The following is a 9,185-nucleotide window of genomic DNA, read 5'->3' on the forward strand; positions in this document are numbered from 1 at the left end:
TGCCTGGAGAATCCCAGGGACAGAGGAGCCTGGTGGGCTACGGTCCATGGGGTCGAAAAAGAGTTGGACACAGCTGAAGTCAGACTTAGCATGCACACACACACTCAACATAATTTGAGAGAGTAATGATGCAACGGATGAAAACTATCAAGAACTTTTTACACCTGCATTAAAGCTTTATAATTTATCATGAGTTTTTTTAAATCATGAGTTGTTTTTTTTATTATGTTTATTTATTTATTGTTTTTACTGGCTTCCACATACAACCTGCCCAGAAAGCTCCTCCAGGCTTACTCCTGGGGGCCCACCATAGCTCCCTGCAGGCCAGCTAGTATGTCCCAAGATACAGGATATAATTAGCTTCCCACATCAAACTAATTTCATGACTACACCTTGGCCAACTATTGTTGTTATTTGTAAGTGACTGCCACCCGATGAAACCACATATTTTTTAATCAATTTTAGGTCTTTTTTTTTTTTTTTTGCTCTTCCAGCCATAATTTACCTGTGGTTTACCAACTACTCTTTCAGTTGCACAAATTTCCCTGACACCATATACATCCCTGGGCAATAACTTGATATAATCAGTAAATAAAATCCTCAAAGTTTCAAGGTGTTTTGAAAAACAAGTTCAGTGAATAAAATCCTCAAAGTTTCAAGGTGTTTTGAAAAACAAGTTATTTAATTAGGTCATGGACATACCACTGGCACCAACCCTCCCCCGTCCCCCAAAATTGTAAGCCAAAACCTATTATGTGACGTTACAAAGTCTATAATCAAGTGATTATGCCTTTTAATGGGAGGGGGGGATAAAGGCAACATTAGCTGCTGCCCAAATCCAAAACCTGGAAGTAATTCGAATTACCACCAAAAGGTCTTCAGGCAGAACAAAGACCAAACATTTCATCATGTAGCCAAGATCCTGATCCGAATTAACTCATAATAATGAATTAATGGCACAGATGGTTGTCATGGTGACCTAATTTTGGCTTTACATAATCTAGATGTCAGATGACACATGAGAATATTGCTAAAATAATGAACAACTCCCATGCTTTAGGTTCCCAGCATCTTTGACCTTCTTACATTTAAACGGCTTTCTAAATCCATCTGAAAATATTCAGGACAGCACTTAGGCCTCCTGATTTATGCTAATAATTTGATCGCCTCTCCCTTCCCTTAGCAGAGCTAACCACATTTGAATACACTGAATGGTTTAACTACCTCCACAGATTTCCGATCAAAGCAAGTGTGAAATAATTTTCCCCCACTTTGTACAGCAAAATCCTTTATGCAAGTGAGTCAACAATACGGAGAGGAGATAATGCAATTCAAAAGGCGTGAAGACAGAGCTTATGGAAGACGTATTTGCTAATATTATCACGCCAAATTGTTTCTTTTGTTTTCTTAAGTCTCAGCTGGGAGGCGGCGGCCACTGAAAGGAGGTTCTGCCCGTGTAGCCTGGTCTTTAGCATACTTTAGGGAATGAAATTACTTTCTAATCACGAAATCCACCAGACTGTGGAACAGCCTGATACAAGAAGTCACGTTGTGCCAGGAAAGCTCTGGGTCATTCTGAAGTGAACTCACAGGGCCCTGCAGTAACCTGCCTGAGGCCATTGCTGAAATGAAAGCCAGTGAGACAACCCCAGAGCCCTGCCTCCTGCTTCAGCATCCAATTCTCATTACATTGGCCTCCTAGGGGTGAGGAGCCTGCCAGATGATGAGTGAGTAGGAAGAATCTGGAGTTTGTAGTCAAATTGAAAAGCCAGCTTCTTCCCCGTGGAATCTCCCAAGCTGTGACCCTTTGAGGAGAAAAGGTGCTGCTCGGGAATAATTATAAACCCAGCTGTCAGCCTTTACCCTGATGGCAAAGAGCTGGAGAACTGATGACCACGTGGGTAGCAACCTGAGTTGTCTGTCACGTGCCCTCCCCGCTGCTGTGAGTATCTGCCTTCTCCTTCCTGCTCAACCCCCTTGGGCCCAGCTAGGTAGGGATCATATTGTGGGCGGAAAGAATGCGACCTCAGGATCTGCAAAGACTGCAGAGCTCAGTGGAGCCAAGAGTCCCAAACTTCAGTGCCAATGATAATCAGCAAATCCCCGGAGGAGGATCGGTTGGAACACCAAGGGTGGCTCCAGCTACTTCCAGAGTGTCCCAAACAGGTCCCCCATATTTCTTTCTTTCTTTTTTTTTTTTAATTTTGATTGATCTGGCTGCACCAGGTCTCAGTTGCAGCGGGCAGGACCTTCAATCCATGGAGCCCGTCATTAAGGTCACAGATTTAGAGTTTTGTACCAAGGCCACAGAGGCAGAGCCCTGCACCCAGGTCATCTTGGAAATGACTGACCCCATAGCAACTTTTGCTATGAGCCCCCTCACTGCCTACCTGATCTAAACCAGGTGGCTCCCTGACCTCATTGTAAGTAGAAATAGCCACCCTCCCAGGTAGCTCAGTAGCTAAAAGAATCTGCCTGCAAAGCAGGACACCTGGGTTTGATCCCCAGGTTGGGAAGATCCCCTGGAGAAGGGCATGGCAACCCACTCCAGTATTCTTGCCTGGAGAATTCCATGGACAGAGGAGCCAGGCGGGCTGCAGTCTGTGGGGTTGCAGAGTCAGACACGACTGACACTTTCATTCACCCTATTACTCACCCTATAGCAGCCTAACCAATCACCCAATGTCACCCTCCAGCAGCAATTTTCTTTGTCCTAGGCTACAAAAACTGGCTTCTACCCCACCAAAGGGGTTGCCTCTCCCTGATCCATCAGGAGGTCGGCCAGCTGAACTTGCTATGCTGCTTCCTCTTAATACATCGCTGGTTTCTGAAATACTCTTGCGTCTGAAAATTCTTTGCAACCTGTGTTCCAACCATGCCATGATTTTCGTTGCAGCATGGAGGATCTTTAGTCTCAGCGTGTGAACTCTTAAGTCGTGGCATGTTGGATTCAGTTTTTTGACCAAGGATGGAACCCAGCCCCCAGGCATTTGGAGGGTGGAGTCTTAGCCACTGGACCACCAGGGAAGTCCCCCAAGACGGCATCCTTCCAACCAGCTCCCCCTCACCCACTCTTGCAAAACCACCTAGAGTTGAATGAAATAAGCCATGGGGAAGAGCTGAGATCCCGATTGCAAGCTCATCCTTCAGTGCTGTCTCACTAGAGCTGTGTTGCTGCAAATTTTCCTTTCACACCGGTCTGGCTCCGGCACATGTTGGACTCAGATGGGAGGCCGGCTTCCCCGGTTGAGAAGCACAGCTTCCTGGTCCTGTGCCGTCTTCAGGAGAGCTCACACCGTCTCCCAGTGACTGGAGAGAAACTGAGCAAGGCTTTCACTGACAGGTGGCAAGGCAAACACAGCACCGAGACCGCCTGCAAAGCCCCCAGGAAGCGAGGTGGCTTTCAGCCTCACCTTGCCTATCTGTCACGTGAGTCACGGACCACAGCCAGCGCTAATAAATCAACACCATTCTTTAAAGCACCCTGGTCAGCTGCATGTATTTCTGTGGATGCTTTTGAGCTGTGGTGTTGGAGAAGACTCTTGAGAGTCCCTTGGACTGCAAGGAGATCCAGCCAGTCCATCCTACAGGAGACCAGTCCTGGGTGTTCATTGGAAGGACTGATGTTGAAGGTGAAACTCTAATGCTTTGTTTACCTGATGCGAAGAGCTGACTCATTGGAAATACCCTGATGCTGGGAAAGGTTGAGGGCGGGAGAAGGGGATGAGCTGGTTGGATGGCATCACTGACTCGATGGACATGGGTTTGGGTAGACTCCAGGAGTTGGTGATGGACAGGGAGGCCTGGCGTGCTGTGGTTCACGGGGTCGCAGAGTCGGACACGACTGAGCGACTGAACTGAACTGAACTGTGCCAGCCAGATATGCAGTTTAGAGCCTCCTCGGCCCGGATGATACTGACCGGCAGTAGCGGGTATTTCAAGCTTTTACATTTAAGAAGACGACTTACAAACGATAGAGAGAATGGGTACCTAGATCTCCTAAAAGGGAGCGTGTTGAAACTTGAAGGGTGTGTGGCCATAATCTTTATTTGGTTGAGGAAGTTTCTTCCAGTCCCTAGTTTAATAAAAGGTTTCCTTTATTTTTAAAAATATTTTACAAATTTTTTTTTACAAAATAAAAAGATATTGTATTTATTTATTTTGCCACACCAGGTCTCCGTTGCAGCCTGTGAACTCTCAGCTGTAGCATGTGGGTTCTACTTCCCTGGCCAGGGATCAAACCTGGGCCCCTGCATTGGGAGCTCGGAGTCTCAGCCACTGGAAGTCCCAAAAAGGTATTATGATGAAGTGTTTTAACTGTATCAATTTTTCTTTTTCTGTATGTACTTAAAATCTTTGATTTTGCCCTTTAGTGTAATGATGCAGGATGCATCACTGATAAAGTGTTCCCGTGTTAAATATCATTGCACTCCTGGAATAAATTCTGCCTGATAATCCTATACATAAATATATATATAGATACAAAGTATACTTATACTTTTTGTATCCATATATTTATATTTATATTTTATTTTGAAAATAAAGTATTAGCTACATGAATTCAACATTTTATATATATATTTATGTATAGGATTATCAGGCAGAATTTATTTATATTATCTATATTATTTATATTTATAATTGTATTTATTGATAATATATTAATAATATTTATTACAATTTATATTTGTTAGATTTATTTATTTATATTATTTATCTACACAAAAAGTATAGATACAAAGTATAGATATACTTTTATATCCATACTTTTATATCAATACTTTATTTTGAAAATAAACTATTAGCTACATAAATTAACTACATGAAAAGTATACAAAAAGTATATTTTTGTATTATATTGTATTATATACAATTATTACAGTGTATTATATATTATGGGCTTCCCTGGTGGCTCAGACGGTAAACTGTCTGCCTGCAATGCAGGAGACCCGGGTTCGATTCCTGGGTCGGGAAGATCCCCTGGAGAGGGAAATGGCAATCCACTCCAGCACTCTTGCCTGGAAAATTCCATGGACGGAGGAGCCTGATAGGCTACAGTCCATGGGGTCGCAAATTATAAGTGAAATGATACATAAATTATGTATCTTTTCTTGTATTATCCTTACCTAGTTTTTGAGTAAAGATTACACTCTCAGAAAAAAAGAAGCCTTAGTAGGAAATTAAGCAAAATATGGGAATAAAGATAAGGAAAGTTTGAGGAGTAAATGTTACATCTCCAGGAAAAACACAGTGATGTCTCAAGATAAATACTGTGCCAGATTTTTCATCTGAACATGAGAGTTGCCTATAAAAATGATTTTACAAGTATTTAAATTTTTTTTAAGAAGGGAGGGAGGGGGGTGGTGGAAAGGGGTGAAGAGAAAGGAGAGTGCATAGAAAAAGAAAACAAATAGATAGGGACACAGTGGAAAAGGAGCATCTCCAAGATCAGTTATTCTTTTTGTGGTTGAGCAGACAGCCCGTGGTGGTCCACTGCAGAGCTGGTTTGTCCTCTGTACCCACAACTACGCAGCTCCTACAGTCTACACAGCAAGCTGAAGCCCAGTGCACGGCATGGAGCCACTCAAGCTCTGCAGACACCTCACCCCTGCCAGCTGGGGCCCTTCACACAGCAGCTTTGGTTACCTGAGCCATTCACTCCCGTCTCCAGGCAACGGGCACCCTCCCACCTCCAGCAAGCGGGGGAGGCAACCTGCTCCCAGGACAGGTTCCTTCCCCTCGCTGCCCCTGATTTGCTGGCAGTCAATAACCTCTCTCTTCCATAATCAGCCTGCCCTTCCTGACCCATTAACTCCGTGAAGCTGCCATCTAGCATTCGGGTGGCCTCGAAATTATTTCTGATTCCAAACATCAAGCAAGCAGCCATAGCAGAAGACAAAGCCTCAATTCAGTTCAGTCGCTCAGTCATGTCCGACTCTCTGCAACCCCATGAACCGCAGCACACCAGGCCTCCCTGTTCATCACCAACTCCCAGAGTCCACCCAAACCCATGTCCATCGAGTTGATGATGCCATCCAACCATCTCATCCTCTGTCATCCCCTTCTCCTCCCACCCTCAATCTTTCCCAGCATCAGGGTCTTCTCAAATGAGTCAGCTCTTCACATCAGGTGGCCAAAGGACTGGAGTTTCAGCTTCAACATCTGTCCTTCCGATGAACACCCAGGACTGATCTCCTTTAGGATGGACTGGTTGGATCTCCTTGCAATCCAAGAGATCTCAAGAGTCTTCTCCAACACCACAGTTCCAAAGCATCAATTCTTTGGCCCTCAGCTTTCTTTAAAGGAGAGATTATCACAGGTTGTGTACAATGAGCAAATCTCTCTCTCTCTCTTTAGTTGCTAAGTCATGTCCGACTCTTGTGACCCCATGGACTGTAGCCCTCCAGGCTCCTCTGTCCATGGGATTCTCCAGTTAAGAACACTGGAGTGGGTTGCCATTTCCTTCTCCGGGAGATCTTCCCGACCCAGGGATCGAACCTGGGTCTCCTGCACTGCAGGCAGATTCTTTACTGACTAAGTTATGAGGGAAGCCCAATATATAAACAAATAGAAACATGCATAATATAGACAAATATAAACATGCATAAATGCACAGACACAGATGCACCAGTGTATACACATACACACATCCGCGTGCCTGCGTGTGCACACACATGAAGGCACGCAAACCTGGGCACACCCATGCATGCACACACACGTGCGGCCACAGACAGATGCACACACGGGCAGCCACAGACAGATGCACACACGGGCACACTGTTAAATTAATGAAACAACGAAGCTCTAAACAAGACTTAGGGGGCTCTAATTCAGTGGAGGCCTAATCAAAAACCAAAATCTAAGCCTGTGAAGGCCTCAGGGTTACCAAACTGAAACCTAAGCACAACCAACCCCAAATAGCCAACTGGACTTTAAGCGACAACCAACCAACAATTTCCTAACTTTGCGTCTGCTTTTCTGTATCAAAGTCTACTTCACGCCTGTGGGTGGAGCACTCCCAACCACTTCTGGTTAGGCACAGCCTGATTCAAATCAATGTTTGCTCAACTAGACTCTTGGAAATTGTTAAAGTGCCTCAGTTTATCTTTGAAGCACACACAGCCATACAGAGACACAGACATCCCCATACACAGTCATCAACTCTCTTTTCAAGAGCTAACAAATTGCATGAGTGCACATTGGTATGAGGGGCCTCCCTCAAGACAGAGGTCATTCTTTTCCACTGTGAACTGAGGCAACAACATTCTCAAGACGGAGACTTTGAACCTTGGGCTGGCATCACCAATTCAAGGTGGTGATGTGTGTTCTCTCACCCAAGTAGCCAAGGTCTGGTCTCAAGCTCGTGCTAAGTCGCTTCAGCCACGTCCGACTCTTTTCGACCCCGTAGACTGCAGCCCGCCAGGCACCTCTGTCCATGGGATGCTCCAAGCAAGAATACTGGAGTGGGATGTCATGCCCTTCTCCAGAGCATCGACCCCGAGTCTCTTGTGTCTCCTGCATTGACGACTAGTGCCACCTGGGAAGCTCCTAGGAGGCACAAGGAAACTTTTCACACCTGGAACTTGAGTCAGAAGGAGGCAGTAGCCACTACATCTCCTGTATTAACCTTCCACTACCATGCTGGTTGTAAATTTAGCATGAAAGAAAGTGCAAGTGAAGTCGCGTCTGACTCTTTGCGACCCCATGGACTGTAACCCACCAGGCTCTTCCGTCCATTGGATTCTCCAGGCAAGAATACTGGAGTGGGTTGCCATTTCCTTCTCCAGGGGAATCTTCCCCACCCAGGGATCAAACCCAGGTCTCCTGCATTGCAGGCAGACTCTTTACCGTCTGAGCCACCAGGGAAGTCCTTAAATTTGAGCCACCAGGGAAGCCTTCAATTTAGCATACTAAACCCAAACTTCTTGTATTCCCAGGTTTGCTCCTGGAAAAAAATAATAATAATAAGGTCCCTTGAGCCAAACTGAGAAAATCATGAAGCAAGCACAGCACAGAAAAACAGTCAAATAAAATTAGATCAGCTCAGAGAGTAGGAGAGAGGGACCTGCTCTCTGCACCAGGAACTGGGTCCTCCTGGTAGGTAGGCAGGTGCCCACGTAGGGCCCAGCCATGGATGAGAGGGGAAAGGACCAGGAGGCAGACTGTGCGTGGCATACGCTGTATTCCTCTTTGCAGACCTGACTCAGCTCCCCCTGGGCGTGAGCAAAGAACAATTCATCATTAAAGGTTTTCCCGGATGCCTGCCAGGATCAAAGCCTTCAGAAGAAAGCTGCCTTTCTCTCTCACTTTAAGCCTTCCCTCTTATGTAAATATATTCCTAAAAAAAAAAAAAAAAAAAAAAACGCCTGCAGTATTTTCAGTAAAATGACACCACAAACCTGCCAGCGGTCTTCCGGCTGGCTGGGTGCTTGGCAAAACATCTTTACCATCCTTATTAAAATGTGGCTTGGATCTGCAGAGTACAAACAGAAGCAGACGAGCAGGAAGGCAGGGTCCCTGGGGGAAGGAAGGGAGATACAGGTAGGCAGGAGCTTCAGATGGGCCTCTGTTCCTAATCTTTATCAGATAATCCTAAGTAACCAGGACGAATCGACTTGCAAACGAAACCCGATTTTCAGACTCCAAAGTCTCCAATGGACAGAGTTTCTATTTTTTGGTGTAAATTTCTCCCAAAGGGACAACCGTGAGTGTTACCGTCAGCGAGTTCGGATGTCTGGCATCCCCCACTCTATCAAGAGTTTCTGATTCATTTCAACGCTGTTTTTGTCCTGCGTCTTCCAAAGTAAATAAGCTGAACGTCGGAGATGTTCATGAGGAGTTAACGTTAAATTGTTATCCTGTCGTCTCTAGAAAGAAAAACAAAGCCACAGTATGAAGGCACTGCATTTTCAAAAACTGTTCACGTGTTGTGCAAAATCCGTCCAAATGACACAGTTTCTCAGTTTTTCATTCCAGGGCTGACAGGGAAGAAGATTATATTTCATGTTAGCTTTGTCTGCCACAGGAACAATTTATTATGTTTGTAGCAATTGATAATCAGGCTGAAAATATGCTTTGTGCTAATTGTACAGGTAAAACCTCAGGGTAATCCTGGTGTATACATGACCATATGTTTTTTTAAATCACACTAAGTGAATGTGCCGGTCACCACATTTGATTTGTAA

The 9,185-nt window shown here is 45.1% G+C and overlaps 1 long non-coding RNA gene across 1 annotated transcript; it reads left to right on the forward strand.

Moving 5' to 3' along the window:
* The first annotated feature begins 995 nt into the window (after positions 1-995).
* On the forward strand, positions 996-5,624 carry LOC123331904. Its single transcript, XR_006548712.2, has 4 exons — positions 996-1,942; positions 2,897-3,632; positions 4,174-4,295; positions 5,476-5,624. It is a non-coding gene; the product is annotated as an uncharacterized LOC123331904 (long non-coding RNA).
* The last annotated feature ends 3,561 nt before the right edge of the window (positions 5,625-9,185 follow it).

The sequence above is a fragment of the Bubalus bubalis genome, chromosome X (assembly GCF_019923935.1).
Source record: "Bubalus bubalis isolate 160015118507 breed Murrah chromosome X, NDDB_SH_1, whole genome shotgun sequence".
NCBI lineage: Eukaryota > Metazoa > Chordata > Mammalia > Artiodactyla > Bovidae > Bubalus > Bubalus bubalis.